At 43.8% G+C, this 18827-nt stretch overlaps 1 protein-coding gene across 20 annotated transcripts in view; it reads right to left on the bottom strand.

The window, feature by feature from the left end:
• ZFHX3 (zinc finger homeobox 3) overlaps nt 1–18827 on the bottom strand; it is a 408431-nt gene that overhangs the window by 171972 nt on the left and 217632 nt on the right. For 11 of the 20 annotated variants that reach the window (XM_083513430.1, XM_083513429.1, XM_083513427.1 and 8 more), the window contains one exon: nt 16210–16532. The exons of 1 other annotated variant lie outside the window; for it this stretch is intronic. The gene's annotated coding sequence lies outside the window, so the exon portion shown is untranslated. Of the gene's footprint in view, nt 1–1062; nt 1183–1595; nt 2251–16209; nt 16549–18827 lie in introns of those variants that run through there. 8 more of the 20 variants (XM_083513421.1, XM_083513417.1, XM_083513420.1 and 5 more) reach the window with 4 other exon arrangements.

The following is an 18827-nucleotide window of genomic DNA, read 5'->3' on the forward strand; positions in this document are numbered from 1 at the left end:
AAAAACTTACTATATATAAGAATAGGTAAAACTACTAAAAATGTACAGGAGTATTTTGAATATAGATGAATAGAAAGTACACTTCTCAGATTAATACCAAGCTTTCATTGCTTTTCTATGCAATACCTTAAGACTGTAAATCTATAACCACTGCAATAATTTGGTGATTAAAAACTATGATAACATATTGTGTAACTGAAAACCACATAATGCCTGCCAACACTCCTCCTAGACATGGAACAAAAATACATAAAGTGTGTTGCTTGCAGCAATCTTCCCTCAGTTTCTTAACTGGAGGGGGGGTGCTCACATACACATCAGAAAACGGCTCACTACGATCTACATAAACATTTCAATTCGTAATAGCTTTTAAAAAAAACCTGTTCCCCCTGTCCCATCTCTTTCTAATAAATGAGGACAGAAACATTCCTTTCTTTCTAAGTTTGCTGTAACTGGAATAGCTGGTCTTGCGTTATGTCCTACGTATTCAAAGTTGCTTTGTAACAAGATATGGAAACCAAACCTTATTTGCTTAAATTTCAAGGCTCGGGAAGGGGGGCTTCCCCCTCTTCCTGCAGCAAGATAAAAATTAAACCAAAATATAGAAATATTCCTCTAGGTAGCCTCTGCCCCTCCTAAGCTGCCAGCCTGTTCAGCTCAACGGCAGGATTCCTGGCCCCTGAGGAAGGCGTCCCCAAAGGCAGGACCCGACGACCACGGCGAGCTGGGGAACGGCTTCCATGGGTAATTTGGGCCGGCACTTCTCAGAACCCAAAACAAAGGTCTGGGCGAAAGACGCACTTGGCACCATCCACCGCAAACCGCGGACATTTGGTCTTCACCACCACCACCCTCCCCGCGAAGACGACTCGGTTTGTTCAGAGGAAACAGCAAAAAAGAAAAAAGGGAAAAGGCGCAGTTGCAAATATTTAGATAAGCGCAGAACGACGACTCCTCAGCACTAAGCCAGCAAGGCACAGGGGGCCGGCCCCAGGGTGGAGTGGACTGGGGCGCGGGGGGGGGGGGACGACTCCTGCTTGCAACTCTCCGGGTGCCCCCTACCTAGGCAGGAGAGCGCAGGGCCGAGGGCGCTCGGGGGCTCCGGTGACATGTCGGCAGGCAGCGTGCCTGGGCACCGCCTCCGGAGCAGGGGGTAGGGGCTGCCTCCCCGGGAAGCGCGGCGAGGAGGCCGGCGGAGGGGAGCCGCGGCGGCGGGCGGGCATCGCAGCCATTTCCCGGCCACCCTCTTCGCTGCCCTATCGATTATGCAGATGGGCCGATCAATCTACCCTCTGCCGAGCCGAGCGCCGAGGCACTCCTGCCTGCCAAGGCGAGGCAAAGCGGAGAGGGAGCCCGCCCGCCCGCCGGACTCTCCTCCGCGCCTCGCCGCTGACCGGCGGCCAGCCCAGCCCGGGCAGCTCCTTCTTCTCCTCGTGGGCCGCCTCTCTCTCCTGCCTGCTTGCGATCGGTCGGAAACACCTGCGAGGGCGAGGGACACAAAGTTTGCCGGGGGGGCCCCGATCCAGGCGGGGGGCTGGCCGGGCCAGCCCCATGCAAAGCAGCCCAGGCGGGGCGGCGGAAAAGTTGCCACTTACGCGGCTGGCGGCGGCGTCCTCCCTCCTTCCTCCTCTTCTTCTTCGTCTCCCCCTCCTGCTGCTGCTCCGGCGAGGCGGTTAATCCCGGGAGAAGGCGGCGGCGGCGGGGCTACAGATCCCATGAAGGCTGCAGGATCGGCGCGCTCCGAGGAGGAGCCCGGGGTGGCGGTGACGGGACGAGGCGGCGACCGGAGCAGGAGCGACGGGGGCCAGAGCCAGGCGGGAGCCGCTTCCACTTGCGTCGCCGGCGCTGCTGCTGCTGCTGCCGCCGCCGCCGCTGCCCAGCAGCAGCAGCAGCATCGTTCTCGGGAGCGGGCGGGCGCCCCCCGGAGCGAGCGAGCGAGCAGAGGAAGGAAGAAGCGGGGCGGGCGAACGAGCGAGCGAGCGGGGGGCCCGGACAGGCGAGCGGACGAGAGCCGGGCTGGCGGGGCGGCCGGAGCAGGAAGCGCCCGCGCTCAGATCTGCTGATTGGGGAGAAAAAAAACTCTTTGGATCTTTATTCTGCTAATTAGTTTCCTGCAAAAAATGGCTGATTAGTGCAGTGCGCATGTGCCTCATTACCCAGGCACGACGGGAAGGGCTAATTAGCCACCTTCTGGATCAATAAGATTCAGCCCAGGCGGCGGCGGGGGAGGGAGCGCGCGAGCGAAGCAGGGAAAGGGGGGGGTAGTGGTGGTGGCGGCGGCGGCGGCGGCGAGGAGGAGAGAGGGGGAGGAGGCGCGGGAGGGAGCGGGCAAGTGAGGAGGGAGATAGGAGGGGGGCCGGCGGGGCAGCCAGGAGGGCCAGAGGGAGGAGAAAAGGAGGAAGCTCTCCCAAACCGGGAGGGGGGAAGGCGGAGAGAGGGAACGGGGACCAGTCCGGGCCGCTACCCCCCCCCCGCATTCCATCGGGCTCATCGGCCGCAGGGCCGCCTCCTCGTCCCCTCCCCCGCGGTGGGACGGGGCTGCAGCGGCGGCGGCGGGAAGTTGCCGAGAAAGTTGCTGCTCGGCGGGAGGAGCCCAACTTGGCCGCGGCCCCGATCCTCTGCCCCCGAGTTGGCCGGCTTTGCTCGTCTCGGGCTTCGGGTGTGCCGTCGCCGCAGGAAGAAGCAGCTGCATTCCTGCGTTCCCCACCAAAGGTCGCTTCTTCGCGGCCCCCGTAACGGGCTGCGCCGTTTCCTCGTGCCCCGCTGAGTCGCTTCGGCCAGCCGCCGGGTTTGGAGCCTTTGGAGGAAGCTTCCTCCCCGCCTCACCACCCAAGTTCTTTCCCCCCGGAATGGCCGAAGAAGTCCGGCAAAGGCGGCTGGCGTGGAAGTACGGGAGCCGCTGGAGCGGAGATCTTCTGCCCTCCGCCGCGCTTTGATTCCCTTTTCGGAAGGGCGCCGTTCTGCCTCCCCTTCCAGCTTCCTGCATTTCTGCTGGGGTGGCGAGGCCGGCTCTGGACATGTTTGTTTGCTCAAAGACAACCGGTAAACGGGGACTGCCGAATTGGGACAGGCACGCATCCTTCAGCGGCTTTTTCCTTTGGGGTTGGGTGGCTTTTTAGAACGTGTCGCAGCGAATGCACTGAACGAACGGAGCTTTCTCGGTATTTTAGATGCTAGCTAACAGATTAAAACTGTACGTATTTAATTCGAGACATTCTGCAACCACTATTCGTGTGTATGTAATAATAAGTATGCATAATGGTGAATGTATCCGTAGGAGGCGTGCGGAGGTGCCGTGTCTGCCTTGCAGATATTTATGTGACCGCTTTCGGGTACTTGGTACCCACACGTTTGTTTTCTTTGTTTTAGTTTGATGGCAAAATGTTTTTTAAAAAAATAATTAATTTTTCTAGAAATGAGAGTGCTGGACGCTCCTATGTGCATTTTTTTCAGATTGTCAACTACAGTTTGTGCCCCTCATCCCTGGGGAAGGAAATCCAAATTGATAGCAGGAATGCCTCCTACTACTCTTGGCATTTGAGCTCTGCAGAAAAGCGACAGGGATGGGGGCCAAACCAAAGTGCTTGGGTTTCTACTAAGGAAGTGAGAGAACATCTGGGGAGGTGTAGGGTGTTTAATCTTGCTGCAAATAGTGTCTTATCCAGAGATCATGGGCACCTCTTCCATCCCCAGTTTGTCTGTATGTGCCTCAGCCCAGCTAGCTGGCTTGTGTACTGCAGTTCTTCCATCTCCTTTCACATGTGGATTCTATCAGTGTAAACATGCCAAAGCACATCTGTCTGTACAATTAATACGATGATCCAAGCATCATTCTTTAATTGGCTTTCTCAGCTGTTCGCCCCCCCCCCCCTTGCAGTCTTGTTCTGCTCTGAGATCCAGATCTAAGTTGCCCTAAATAGAAGGCTGCTTTTACCACTAAGGCAGAAGAAGGGTTAATATGCAGTAGCAGAAGAGTGGTGTGCTCTGGGGCATTTTTAGCTGCCTCTGGAAAAGGTGTAGGGGAGATAATCAAAACCTGGCTAACTATGGGCTTAAGCTTTGGCAGGTGCCAGAAGTAGAGGTGGAAGAACAGCTCTGACTTCGAGGCAGGATAGAAGAAATTGGAAGCTTTCTTCTTCCTAACGCAGAAGAGAACAAAATTGCCCAAAATGATGTGGGCTCAATAGTATCTCAGAGATCAAATAGAGGTGCTTGATGCACCTTGTGAACTGCTGTATTTTTTGAAGTTTTTGCCAGATGGGTATTAAATTAAAAAATACTCTTATTAATAGAGAAATGTTCCTGGGTGAGCAGACAGCTCACTATAACTGCTGTGAACAACTGAACACATACATTCAGAGAAAATGTGGTGTTAACACTGGAAAAAGGCACATTGTAAGACCCCCCCCCCAAATTAAATATTTGCCTAAAGAAAAATAAAAGAAATGACAAACTTGTGAAAACCAGCAAGTGTATTTAGCTTTTTTTGTATCTTAAGACAAAAGTGCTGGAAATAGAAAAGGTGAGGTGGGGATTCTTGCTGTAAGGCATTTGGTCTGCCAAGCACTGATTTGGCTGAATATAGTCCCCCTCTGTAAACTGAAGTAGGAGATCCATAAAAGTCCCAAACATGGATGAGACTGACTCTTCACTCTAAACAGAGTCATACAAAGAGATCAAACAGTAAAAATTGAAGTAACATGTGGAATAAAAGCTATTGGAAATGCTTCAATGTTGTGCTATTTTCGGATGTAGGACTGCTCTCTCCCCCCCCCCCCGCACCTGAATTAAACTGGGGAGGGGTACACTTAAGCCAGAGGTTACAGGATTGAAAGTTCTATTGGCTCAACTTGCCTGTTGCCTTGAGCCATGGTAAAGTTATACTGCCTTGGGGTCAATGGACTTGAGCTTCTTTTCTAAGATGTAACCTTCCTTGCTGGAAGACACCTCAGGGTATGTACAGTAATTTTGTGTTGTTGCTTGAAAATTTAGCAAAGGAGTGAGAATGCAGCTTGCAAGGCTCCAAAAAGTAAACACATCTAATGCTGTGAAAATGTGGGTCAACTTAGATGTATGGCCACTAAGCTAGCAATATATTACTTCTGTATAAAGTTCCTAATAGTTGCTGCTAAACAAGTGTTAGGCATGGTACTAGTAAACTATTTGAAGGTACCGTATTTATCAGAATTCCCATTCTCTCTGCTCCTTTGCAATGGATATGTGCAATCAACACCTAATACCAGGAGATTCTCAGCATTTCTTTTCTTAATTTAGCTGCACAATCTATAAATGCTTTGATTGTATTTTGATTTGGAAATTTTCTTGTTTGAACAAAATCAACTCCACAGCACAGGGGAGGAAAAGGAAATGGCTGCTGTTAAATAAGTAGAGCTGATGCATTAATGTGAGGGCTTCACAGATCAGAAACTCTTGAGGGCTGCTTCCCTCTATATGGCAAGTCAAAGCAGCCTCTGGGGCTGAGATGCAGAAATGCCACTGGCATCTTAAGAGGGGAGCCGGAGAGATGGACTGTTGCAAAGCTCCTCAAACCAGAAGGCTGATTTATATCAGCAAGTGTGTTACTGCTTATAGGGTTGTGACTCGGGATCTGCCTTTTTGTACAGAAAGACAGCAGAAGATCTGTTTACATTTCTTCTCAAGAGAAGTTTTCTCTAGAGACTTTTTTCTTCATGAACACCCTATCCTCCCCCCCCCCCCCGCACATAGTATCGTAGTCAATAAGAATGGGTGGCTATCAGTGATTTAAGTTATGCCTCACCTTTCTATATCATACTGTACAGAGGCAGCAATCGGGTATTGTTTCTAGTCTAATATCCCTGTTATACTAACATTTGTTACTAACAGACCTTGTATGACAGCCAACAATACAATGGAACTATTTTATATTTAATGTGACATTTTTAATTGTTGGAGAAAAAACTTTAATCAGTATAAATATTTGCTAAATTATTTCTTATTCAAAGTCTTTGCTTATATACAGCTTCAGTTGGTACTGTCTGATTATTATATTGATGTCAACTTAAAATTTATCCCAATAAGCACAATTACTAAGAGTTTGCACTGTTTGTTTAAGGAAAATTAAGTAAATATGAATTTAAATTAAAACCTAGGATTGAATTATAGGCTGAAGGTGCAGTCACCCTTCCCCAGTACCATTCATATAACTTGATTTGGTAAACCTATCAAATTTTATTTTAAAAGAGTCCTTCTCGTGCCTAAAGCTACCTTCAAAATCACAGCCTCACACACAAGACATCCTATAAATCTTTAAAGGAGTTAGATCCCTGGGCATATTTGCTTGCCTGCCTGTCCTTGTATGTAACTGGGAAATACCTGGTTTATTGCTTTTCTGCATGAAAACCTGAACCATTAAAAAAATTACACATATGTATTGCTATGGGGAAGCGCTTAATAGCCACTCATTTTATTACCTGACATGCAGATACCTAGCTGCACAAAATCATGCATCCTAGCTTTTCATAGATGCAATACTGCGGGTACCTTGCTCATGATCATATATGTTCATCTCTCTCTGGAGCTTTATTTCTAAAGCTCAAATCAAATGAGGCCAAGAATTGTTTTAATATAGTCTTGCTAGATACACAACCCATTGGACAAACATTAAACTTGGAGAATATTTATTTATTGTAGTATGAGGAAGTGTATGTGCAAGTCTTCTTGTCTGCAAACAGAACCCCTTATTTTTCAGGGGGATGAGTAATAATGTTTACAAAAGTGGCTTACAGAGACCCAGATTCCAACAACAACTCCAATCAACTGAAACCTGGATTGCAGTGGCATATTCTCAGCTTTTTGGGTGCCAAAGCCAAGAATTCTGCAGGTGCCAAGCTTTGAGATGCCCCCCTACCCACACCAGTTTTATGAAAGTCTGTGTCAGTACTGGACATCTTCCTGTCTGTCTTTGAATGATTTTGCACGTTTGTGTGTTGCTACTTTTTTCACCAGGTGCCTTAACTTAAAGGCAAGCCTAACTGGTCTGTACTCCGGTGCTATGGTCTGGACAGTGCTGAACCTGGCTTTCCTTTTGTCTTGGCTGTTAAAGAAGTAGTACTACCTATTTCCTTCTCTCCCAACCAAAGCTGTTCTGCAGTTTTCTAGTGGAACAGCTAGAGATTTTGGAATGGTGGACTACTGATTACTAGTCTGAATATTGTTTCCCATATCTCTATGAAGTCTCAATCCTGCAAACGCCATACACACACTAGTCCTTATAGAGCTAAAAGGTGTGAGTCCAGAGATACCCCTGTTACCTGGCATAGTATGCTCTTGCTGCCAGGCTGAGAAAATGGTGAAGGAAGAAGGTAAGAGGTCCTCTCAAAAAAGCAAAAAGTCTGAAGTCTTTAACCATTCCTCCTCTCCTAAAAGAGAGCCAATGCTGCAGGAAAACATTTGCTCATCATGCTGCTTAAGCCAGCACACTTGAATAATATTCTTCCTGGAAGTGCTTACTGCTAGCTGGAGCTGTGCTGTGTGTTCACTGTATCCTATCAGTATCCACCAATCCATTGCGAGTGCCTTCAGAGCTGTCTGTTAAGATAGTTCAAAAGCCTGCTTTTCCCAATAGGGGTTGGAGAGTGTGTGTACAAGTGCTTTCTGGGATAGCCTGGCATTGCTGTTCTAGTTTCTTCAAAGAGAGTAAGAAATAAAATATTTTGTTGTTTCTTTCTGCCCATTTGTTCAAGAGGCAAATACTGCTCTTCCAAGTTTTTGGCTAAAAAAAATCCTGTGCTAGTGTGTCTCCCTACAGAAGGTAGAGCCAGGAGCACCGTCCCATCTTTCCTTTACCGCCAACTTGTAGATCTGTATTAATTTGTCTTGACATAGATTTCAGACATCAGAATCCTGAGTGCATTTCTTAGTTAAAATATGAATATGGCAATTGAAGGTGCCACAATGTGAAAGAGTCAACTAAGCTTCAGTCCACTGAGAGTAAATTAGAGGTACACATGACAGCCCTAAGGCAGATAGGGGGTTGTGGAATGCACCTCTGTAAACTATTACTGGGCTAAGTTCAAGGTGTTGGTTTTGGTATATAAAGTCCTTTACAGCATGGGACCAGGATACCTGAAATATTATACCTTGTATATACCTAATCACTGTGTTCTGTGGGTGGGGACCTCCTGCAGACCCCAACTTATGGGATGCCTTCCCCAGAGAGGTTTGCCTGGCACCAACACTCCATGATTTTTTAGTTGTAGGTGAAGAAGCCCTTCCTGTTATCATAGGACTTTTAATGACAATCTATCAGGTGCTCTAATTTTTCCACCAAGCTCTCTTTTGCTGTGTTTGATGCCATGTTTAAATTGTTTTGGCTACTGTGTTTTGTTGGTTTTAGTTTTGTTTGTTTGTTTGTTTGTTTAGCTTCCTGCTTTATAAATTTTCTTTATTAAATATTAAAAGTGTTATTTTATTGTAAATTCTATTTTGGTATTTTATTGTCTATGTAAACTACACATGAAATGAAAAGCACATATAATGGGTGTTCCATAAATAATTTTTATATATATATATATATATATATATATATATATATATATATATATATATATATAATTTAAATCTCCTTACCATAGAAGCAGAAGTTAGTAATAGCCTCCAATTTTCTATGGACATTGCATCACTAGACATATGAATATTTATTATTTTAAAATTTTATTTAGGACATATACTGAATTTCTCATTCAAAAGCCAATGTGGGCATTTGTAGGTCCTATTCTCTTCAACAGACTGTTATGTTCAAATTAGACCGCAATCCTAATGTGGGAGTTATCAAGGTAGCTTAACGCCCTTATCAGCGTAAGTGAGACTGGAGGAACAAATGATGTTTCCATCTGTTTCCTGGTTGTTTTTAATTGTGTCCAATGGAAGGGGAAATAGTGGGTTGGTGGGAGTTTAGACATACTCTGAAGCATGTTTAAATCTCCCAATTTGAGGGTATGGTAGGGGAGTGGGAGGGTTTAGAATCCTCTAGATCTCAGCCACTTCCCATAAATCCTCCCCTTTAAAAACTCTTATGACATCAAGTGGGCTAGAGCTTCAGAGGAGCCATCAGCACTGGAGAGGAAGGCTCTGACATCAAAGGGCCTCCCAAGAATCAGAACTGCACACTTTTCGTTATTAGGTGAATTTTATGCAGGTTTATGCAGTGGGGTCCTGCAATTCTGCAACCTGACTGTCCCTCAGTTGTTATATTCCTCCTATACATTACAGGCAAGTTACATGAAGAGTGAGATCTTCACACTTTTCACTGCCTAAGCCTATGACAAGCACCTACTCTGAGCAGCTGCATGTGTTGCTGGTCCTCTAGGCTTGGGTCTTCTGCCCGTGGTTGACAGGAAAGGCTGGATGACTCGGCAGCCAGCATCAGGGTAATGGTGAGACAACAATGACATCTTGTCTAACTGGACTTGCAGGGTAAGAGGGCCATCAGGTTTTCACACTAAGCATCAAGAGAGCAGCACTCACAGAAGCAAGCTCCTAAGCTTCAGCCACACTTGTTTTCATTCTGCAATGTAGAATCTGTCTGCTTGGAGTGTTCATAATGGGATAGCAACACACAGGCATCAGGATCTGCTGCATGGGTTGTCTATTCCTCTTGTTTGAATGGTGATAAGAAAAAGTGAACAAGGGGGCAGGGAAAGCAAATGCTTTTGGCTCCCAGTCACACTGGAAAAAGGGAGATGGAATGGTAAAGGGAACCCCGGTGTAGTCCTTAAGTCTCTCAGTGGAGAGAGAGGAACAATCTACTTGAAACTCTGATTGAATCTTTCTGAACAGTGAGGTCTCCCAGCTGAGTCTGCATGAGTAAGCGTCTGCCAGAATCACAGGATTGGCTGAGCTTTATGTGAAGGCTTTGCTGAAAGGCTTGTTAAGGAAGCACTGCTGACCAGGCCATCCAATTGCATCACGCTTCAGAAACGAAATGTGCTGCAGCTGGAGAGTCACACGTTGGTGGCTTCCGGCAACAGAGGGATAAAATAACCAACTCTTTCCCACCCTTGGGGCCTGTGCCTCAGAGAATCTCCTGCACTTCCACCTAGCAGCTAGAGCCAATCTAGCAAGGAAAATGAAAGCACTTTCTGCTGCAGGCTGTGTGAAGTGGGGTGGAGGGACAGGTCAGTTACATCAACTTTCCCCAAAATAAAAAATGCAATTATTTATTAATTTATGAATGGCCTTTGGCAAGTGTCAAGGTAATTTACAAACAAAAACAGCTAAATATAATTGCAATTTAAAAACAGCATAAAATGAACATCTAGGGGAGAGATTTTTTTTCATCCAGTGGACGTTAATCCAGTGGATTGCTTTTGTTATGTATCCTGTGGTGTGGAGTTTGAGCCTGGCAGTGTCTAAGATGCTGCAAAATTCTTCACATGCAAAGGTTCTGTGCTTTCCACTGAAATCCAAGGAAGCACAGGAAACACATTTGGTTTACTAGCACACTCTCTCCCATTAACCCAGTCCTCTACTAGTTCACAATACTGGACTACCTGGTACAGCAAGCCACCTCTCCATGATGTACCCAATAGCACTGGTGACTTAAGCTGCAGTCCTTTACTCACTTGAATACTGTAAATGCTGTTGAATTCAACAGGGCTTACTTCTAAGTAGAATTACACTATAAACCAGTGGGTTTTGAAAATACTGAGGTGACAGTAAAATGGCAAAATGAAGAAGTGGGTGCTTGCTGGGGCCTCTAGCATAAGGTGCATTAACAATTGTGGCTCTGGGGACCTGGAATCGTCCTGTTCTGAAGTTGTATTGAACAAGCACCTTTATCTCAAAATGCTCCGAATTTCAGGAAAAGTGCTTTTAGCAGCCCTCCAAGCTCTTGAGTTCCCTGGCTTGAAAGTATCTCCTCTTTTCCCTCAGCCTCCTCCTTGGGGATAACTGCTAAGAATGTTTAGTTACAAGTATGGATCTACCCAGCAGCACACTTACTTACTCCCTCCCTTCATCTTGCCTAGCCAAGAATTAAAATGCAAATCAGAATTGAAGGGCCACATTTAAAAGAGAGGAGTCTTCATATCTGATTTTTTGTTTACTTGGGCTTTTAATTTTGCATGTGAATTGGGACCCCTACAAACTGGAGTTTTCTTGCTGGTGTATTCTGCAACATGTCATCCAAGCAATAATAGTGTATTAGTGATGGATATATACTAGACCATCTGCACATAATTCTACTTTATTTGTAGAATTCTTCCCCAATGTTACTGTGTTATTGCTATCTGGAGGGGAACTCTTACATTATAGTTCACACTATGTCCTTTCAAATATATTTATAGGAGGGGAGTTATTGGTTTTTTTTTGTTCTTGTTTTTATTATGTATTTTGTGTTCTCATTTTGTATTTTTATGTTGTGAACCACCTTGTGATCTTCGAATGCAGGGTGATATACAAATTTGATTAATAATAATAATAATAATATAGCACAACAAAAGCAGGTCATAAAACCCCTGGAACATTTGTGGTATGAAAAGGTACTGGATTTCAGTAGGAAGCCATAGGACATGTACCTATTCCAAACAAAGCAGTATGATCACCCTGAACCATTTGAAGGTGCAAACAGTATTGAAAGCCAGGTTGCATGTAACAGCCCCAATATTATTATGAATGCACAATTTAAAACATATGTATATCACCTCCTACTTGCAGATTGCTCTTCTTGCTCCCCACGTCTGCACATACAAATTCCTGCTGACCAAGATCATTGTCCATAAGGCTTTCCTGCACTAAGTTATTAGTGTGGCTACCCCTCAGTATTGACTATCTGCATGTGCAAAAGGATACATCACTTCAGGTCTCAAAGGCTTCCTTTATCACACAAGCCATTCCTTGCGCAATAAAGAAAATCCTATACCTCATCTCTTGCACACAACGATGCACATCTTCTTTCAGCATGATACATCTGTTGTGGGCTTGTTGGATTTCTACAGTATTCAGATGGTAATACTTTGTACCTGAGGTGAAATGGGGCCCTTCTCCAGAACAAGAGCATTTTCACTGTTGATGTGACTGTTCCCTGCAGACAGTCCAGGGGGACTTCTAGACCCCAGAGGAAGTGAGGAAAATCCTAGCAGGTCCAGAATATGGAAGGAACCACCCATGCAGGTACCTTAGTTTTTCAAAGGGTCATTTATCCTGGGAACCATGTGGCAAGGTTTAGAGCTAGCACTGGAAGCTTTCCCTGGGCACTTGGGCCCACAGCCAAAACATGCAGCTTAAAGGAAATGTAAAAGACACAAGAACCTAAAATTGTTTATTTTAACTCTCAGAAAGGCAGGGAGATGCTGGTGCCTCTGGATACTGCTGGCAGCCTAAGTCAGATTCTTTGGGGAAAGGTTATAGCAGCTCATTAGAGTGCCTAATAAAACTGTCTACAGATGTTCACTGCCCATCCTGATACTCTTTGAAAGAATAGGACCTGAGTAGGTCCCAGATAAACCTGAAGAGCATTTCATCACTCAAGCAGCATTCCTTAGAACTGCACTAACAGAATCACCATGATTACAGGGCCCAGCAAGCATCCTGCTATGTGCTGACTGAATGCATCCTGAAAATATTGGTAGAAAAATGGTGGAATGTTGGTGGTTATTAGTCATTACATCCAATATCAGTGGGGCTTGTGAGACCCATCTTGCACACACACTGCCAACATGAAGAGGTACATCTTGTCTTTGTGCTCCATACATCTACCCCAAAAGCAATATAGCTAGGACTACAACTTCCTATGACTGCTGAGATACCCACAAGGAAACATATAATGCAATCAATGTTAATCCTGAAGGCAATACATTGGTTGGTATGGAAGGAAGAGGCAGACAACACTAGACAGGGTAGGAGGTTTCAAGAGGGACAAACAAGGTTATATGGTGAGAGATAATTCAACTGTTGTACACCCATTTATCTCCATCATTAAACTACAACCTAGGCTTATATGGGTGGGCTCTATATGAAACAGAGCTGAGCCAGCTGAAAGCAAAAGGTGGCAGATCCCTAGAGGAAAACCAGCAGGAACTAGGGTGTATACAGTTTAAGACAAATCTGCCCTAAAAGGTTAATGAGGGTGAAATTGTTTATGATTGCTCAAATGTGGAGAGGCACCCTATAGGTGTTTATAGGCTAATACAATACGTAAGTTTCTGAGCCATGGTGAGTGAGCTGGAGTGCTTGGTCTTAGAGGAGAGCAGAAATATAGTGAGCATAATGGAAGTCTGGTGGAAGGGAGAAAACCAGTGGGACATGGTTATCTTCAAATACAAATTCTATAGGAAGGACAGAAAGGGTGTGCTGAAGGTAGTGTTGCTCTTTATGTCAAAGAGGTCATATGAATTCAACACACTAGAAAGGGAAGGACTCCTCCGCAAAATCACTGTGGATGGTAATACCAGGCTTCAAAAGTAGTTTAGTACTGAGGATGTACTACTGTGCCCCCAATAAAAATGCCTAGGATTAACTTGAGGTGGAGCATGACACCAATGAGAAAGCCAAAAGAGGAAGTGCTGTAGTAATGGGTGGCTTCTATTATCTTCACATAGATTAGATGCATGACTGTTCGAATAACTACAAAGAAGGAAAATTTCTAGATACCCCAAAATACTGTGTCCTAGAACAGTTGGTCATGGAACCAGCCAGCCAGACAGTGACTCTGGTCTTAATCCTAAGTGGCACCCAGAACTTGATGTGAAATAAAAGTGGTATTGAATTTGTTTGGAACACTGATTATAATACTATCAAATTCAACAAACAGTGGTACCTCTGGTTACAAACTTAATTCGTTCCGGAGGTCCGTTCTTAACCTGAAATTGTTCTTAACCTGAGGTACAACTTTAGCTAATGGGGCCTCCCGCTGCCGCTGTGCCGCTGGCGAACAATTTCTGTTCTCATCCTGAGGTAAAGTTCTTAACCCGAGGTACTGCTTCCAGGTTAGAGGAGTCTGTAATCCAAAGTGTTTATAACCCAAGGTGTTTGTAACCTGAGGTACCACTGTATATTTAAGTGGAAAACCGCCGAGAAAATCCAACACCATCACATTTGACTTCAAAAGAGGTGCACTGGTAGAAAGGAATTTGAAAGAGAAAGTCAAATGGATTAAATATCTCCAAAATATCTGGAGGTTATTCTCAATAATAGAAGCTCAGCTAGAATGTATAATACATTCAGGAAAGGTATCACTAAGGCCAAGAGGATGCCAGCTTGGTTAATGAGCCAAATCAAGAAAGCTCTTAGAGATAAGATTGCTTCCTTCAGAAAATAGAAACCTTGTCCAAATGGGGAAACATACACACCCCTTTTCATCCAACCAGTTCTCACCAATCTCTGCCTAGTTGTTATGCTCTTCCAAAATCAAATCAGAGACAGTAGGTATTTTCCCACTCACCAACCTGGCAATCATTAGTAGTAACATTACCTAAGTTATTGGGGATGGAAGACAGGCCAGAAGGGGAGACAAAGTGCAAGTATGGCCCCATCTCATCACCTGATGCCTCTGTCCACTACCATAGCACCCTCTGCTGATAACACCAAGTCATACAAGGTGATTAAAACATATCCCCAAGTTGGGTGAATGGGCATTAAATGACAAGTGTGTTTCAATGTAAGCAAGTGTAAAATGATAGAAATTGGGGTAAGAAAAATCCTACTTTCATATATACTATTCAGGTCTTAACCAACAGTGATAACAAATCGTAATGTCGTGATGAATATCTGAATGACAATGTATGCAGCAGCTATGAAACAGACAAATTCCATGTTGGGAATCATTAAGAAAGGAATCAAAATAAAACTGTCAATATCTACGGTGCAGCAACTCTTGAAATACTGTGTACAGTTCTGGACACTGTGCCTCAATGATGTTGCAGAGCTGCAAACAGCAAGAAAATGATCAGTGGCTTGGAGCAATTCTTATTTGAGGAAAGGTTACAATATCTAAGGCTTTTTACTTTAGAAGAAAGGTAAGTAATAGGGGGCATAATGGATGTGTAAAATTAGGAATGGATTTCTTATAAGATTAGAACTCAGGGCCACCCAATGAAGCTGAAGATTCAAGATGCACAAAAGAAAGGGCATCTTCACACATTGAGTATTGTGGGCCCAATTTTATGGAACTTCCAACAGAGGGTGGATGGGTCCCTTTCCTGTTGAGTATGTGACACCTAATGAAGACTTTTTGTTCCATTGGGTATTTTAACTAAATTCTGATTTTATCGCTTTAATTGATTTTTATTTTCACTGCATTGATTTATTTGTGTAAGCTTGGAGACTTATCATAATTAAGCTGTACATCAATTGTGAAAAATAAAATTATGGAATTTGTAATGACAAGATGTGGTGATGTTCACCAACACAGATGGCTTAAAAGCAGGGTTAGACAAATGCATGGAGAATTAAGCTATCAGTGGCTGTAAGTCATGATGGCTCTTTTACCTCCAGTATCAGAGCCAGTATGCCTCTAAACACCAGTTGCTGGGGACCACAAGTGGGGGTGGGAATGCTATTGTGTTCATGTCCTACTTGTGGATTTCCCATAGGGATTTGTCCTCATGGCTATATTGTTGCCTATGGGAAGCTCACAAGCAGGACATAAGCGCAATAGCATTCTCTCACTTGTGATCCCCAGCAACTGATGTTCAGAGGCATACTTTGATATAGATAGCATATAGCCATCATGATTAGTAAAAAGACCTAGCACTATGGTCCCATCTTCATTTTAATGACTTGTTATCGACAAAGAGACAGAGTGGCAATCCTCCCTAACTGTGAAAATGACAGAGTTCATGTTTCAGTCTGTTCTACCCTAACACCTCTTCTGAAGATTTTTCATGAATTTAATTGTGGGAGGGGTGGATAAATGTGAAATGGTGGCTCATGGTATTATGAGAGTTACTGCTTTAGAAAATTTGATGATTTATTTACTTATGTATTAGTAATTGTATTTTACTGATTTGTTAGGAGTTGTTAAGGATTATGTTATTTTGTGGATTTCTCTCTCTCTCTCTACCTGTTGTAAACCATCTTTTGACTCATGGAAAGGGTAGTATAAATAACTAACAATATGTTTGAAAATGTTATACCGTCCTTCTATTAAAATGACAACGGTGGTGGATGGGATACGATACATTAAAAACTCAGCAGGAAAAAATGAAAATTGCACCATGTGCTTCCTACCTGTTGGTGTCTCTTGCACTTCCTTTCTAGGCTCTTCTTTTCATGCGTCTTTGAGATCCAGATGGTAGTAAGGAGGCCCAGAGTCACCAAGTGGGCATGAACAGTTTGTTTCTGCAGATTAATTGACTCTTTGGTGAATTTCTGTATGAATTTTTTCAGACCAATCCCTTTACTGTTTCATAGCATCTTTTGGTTCTGGTAAAGTCTAATAAATCAAAGATGAAGAAATAATTTCTGCATCTGATTGTCCAGCTGATGGATGAAGCACAGAGTCTGCGATTGAACTCCTCTCCAGGTAGGTCCTTGGTAAGGACTCTTCCATCCTAAAATAAGAGAAGACTACATTGGCTCCTTGAGATGGGAACTAAACACAGCTCATAAGTGTTTTACAATCCAATCCAGCTCCCTACCTACAGTATATGTTTCAACCCACTGAGAATATAATATACTGCCATTCCATGACCCCTACTACCATATAACTTTATTTCTAATGTGTCTTAGATTATCCAGGGATGGATATATGTATAATACTTGAGACCAGTGCATTCCCTATGAAAAAATATTTCTCTGAAAGGACATACAATGGGAGCCAGCTAGTGCAGCACCCAGGAAGAAGATATTGATGGGGTTTAACAGCATGCAGAATATGGAAAGAAGAGTCTAAAAGTCAACAGAGCATGTTTTGTGCTCCAACACTGTAGGAAGGAAGCAGCTGTAGGCAAGAACCTCAGTAAACTGAAAGCATTGCACAATTTGCAAAATCTGAATTAAAGGACCAGTGATTCAGAATTTTATTCCATTTTATGAAATACTGAATGAAAGGTAAGTTTTGGTGCCATAAGTGGTAAGTGTCTGATTCTTCCAGTTAGGATGCATGCAAAAAAAAATCCCTGCTAATGTTATTAGCAGAGCCACTCATCTCCTTACCAGGTTGTGGCCCAGATAAGCCACCCTTTTGCGCCTCCTGGAGCCCCTCAGCCTAGTTTATAGCCCTTCTGCTACTTCTTACTTGAGACATCCAATAACTGTCTCCTCTTATTAGCAGTTTTATCAATAAGGACTCAGCTATCGACAGGCTGCAACTTGAAAAATACAGCCCAACTGTCCCTGGAAGAGCATCTGAGGACTGCTCAGCTTTTAAGGTCTCATTGCATAAAAGATGAAGTGAGTTCTTACCCTTCTAATCTTTGTCCCCTATTCCAGCACTGCAGGGATGGTCCATACTGGCTTGTGGGCATAGTTCAGGCTGGGTTAATTAAGCATATTGAGCCAATAACCTTCCATGTTAGGATAGTGATATTCATAATTTAATGTATTGCTGCTGAAACATTAGCCTGTCAACAAATGGCACCATGCCACAGAAGTCTTAGTGCTGACCACCTTTCAGTAAAATGAGTGTATTGTTAAAGCAGGCATAAATCATTTATGGTTATGGCTCTATTGTCAAACTGTACATGCAAATAAGCAGTAACTTGGGTAATTTATTTTGCCTTTTGGAGATTATTTTCATGATTTTATTATCCCATTTTATGATTCATAGGCACTGGCCAAATGCCATTTTGTGCCTTTTCAGTGCTTTGCTGCTATTCTGTTAGTCATCTTCAAAACAAGAGGGAATCTGGCATCAGCACTGTCATAGTCCCACCAGCTTCCAGCACGGTTGGTGGAAATCCAAGCATCTTATTGTGGATACACCATTCCATTCAAAATACAGGAAAACAGTTGACAAGGTTTTATTGGAAAGGATGGTGAATGGAAGAAGTTTTAGATTGGAAACCTCTTTGGCTAGAGACCTGTCAAACCTGTTCTTTGTACAGCCCTATGTTTATGCTATTTAAACACAAACAGCAACATAGATAGGGTGTTCTACAAGCTTTCAGCCCACCAGTTGATGAATGGATTCATGTATAGACCAGGAATGAAACCTCAATTGGCTTTTGGAGCACTCTGGCAATTAGCTGCAAGATTGCTGATGTTTTTTCTTCTTTTTCTTCTTTTTTATTAATCCTGCTCTTCAGCCAAAAAAGGATCTGGAGCAGCTAATGGAACACATGAGGGAATGCACAGGATTCAGAATATGAAAATAAGCAACAGCAGCACTAAGCAGGCATCACAGCATCCAGGAAGGGGAACCTGCAGCTGATCACTTTCAGCAGAGGTTGATGATTGTGGTAAATCTGTACATAGGGTAGAAGACTTGAAATGTTCTGTGTCCTGATGCTTACATAGCATCTGAAGTCACCCGTGTAAGATGTTGTGGTACTTTGATTGTCATTTATTTATTTTGTTTATTTAAACAATTTATATACCACTTAATCACAGTAATCTCAAGTGGTATACAGGAAACCAAATACAATAAGACTAAAATGAGAAATCAATAAAATCAGAATTTAATTTAAAATAGTCTTATTAAAATTAAATTTAAAAAGTATTCAGTAAACACTGGGAGTTCAACAGGAAGGGGGCCTGTGTGACCTCAACTGTAAGGAAGCTTCATAAAATTAGGCCCACTATACTGAGTGGGCAGCTCCTTGTGGATACAATCTGTGCATCTGAGCCATGGGGGACCACCAACAGTGACTACCCCAAATACTTCAGTAATCAAACAGGAATATAAA

Source organism: Podarcis liolepis (genome assembly GCF_965112155.1).
Source record: "Podarcis liolepis genome assembly, chromosome: 7".
Taxonomy (NCBI): Eukaryota; Metazoa; Chordata; class Lepidosauria; order Squamata; family Lacertidae; genus Podarcis; species Podarcis liolepis.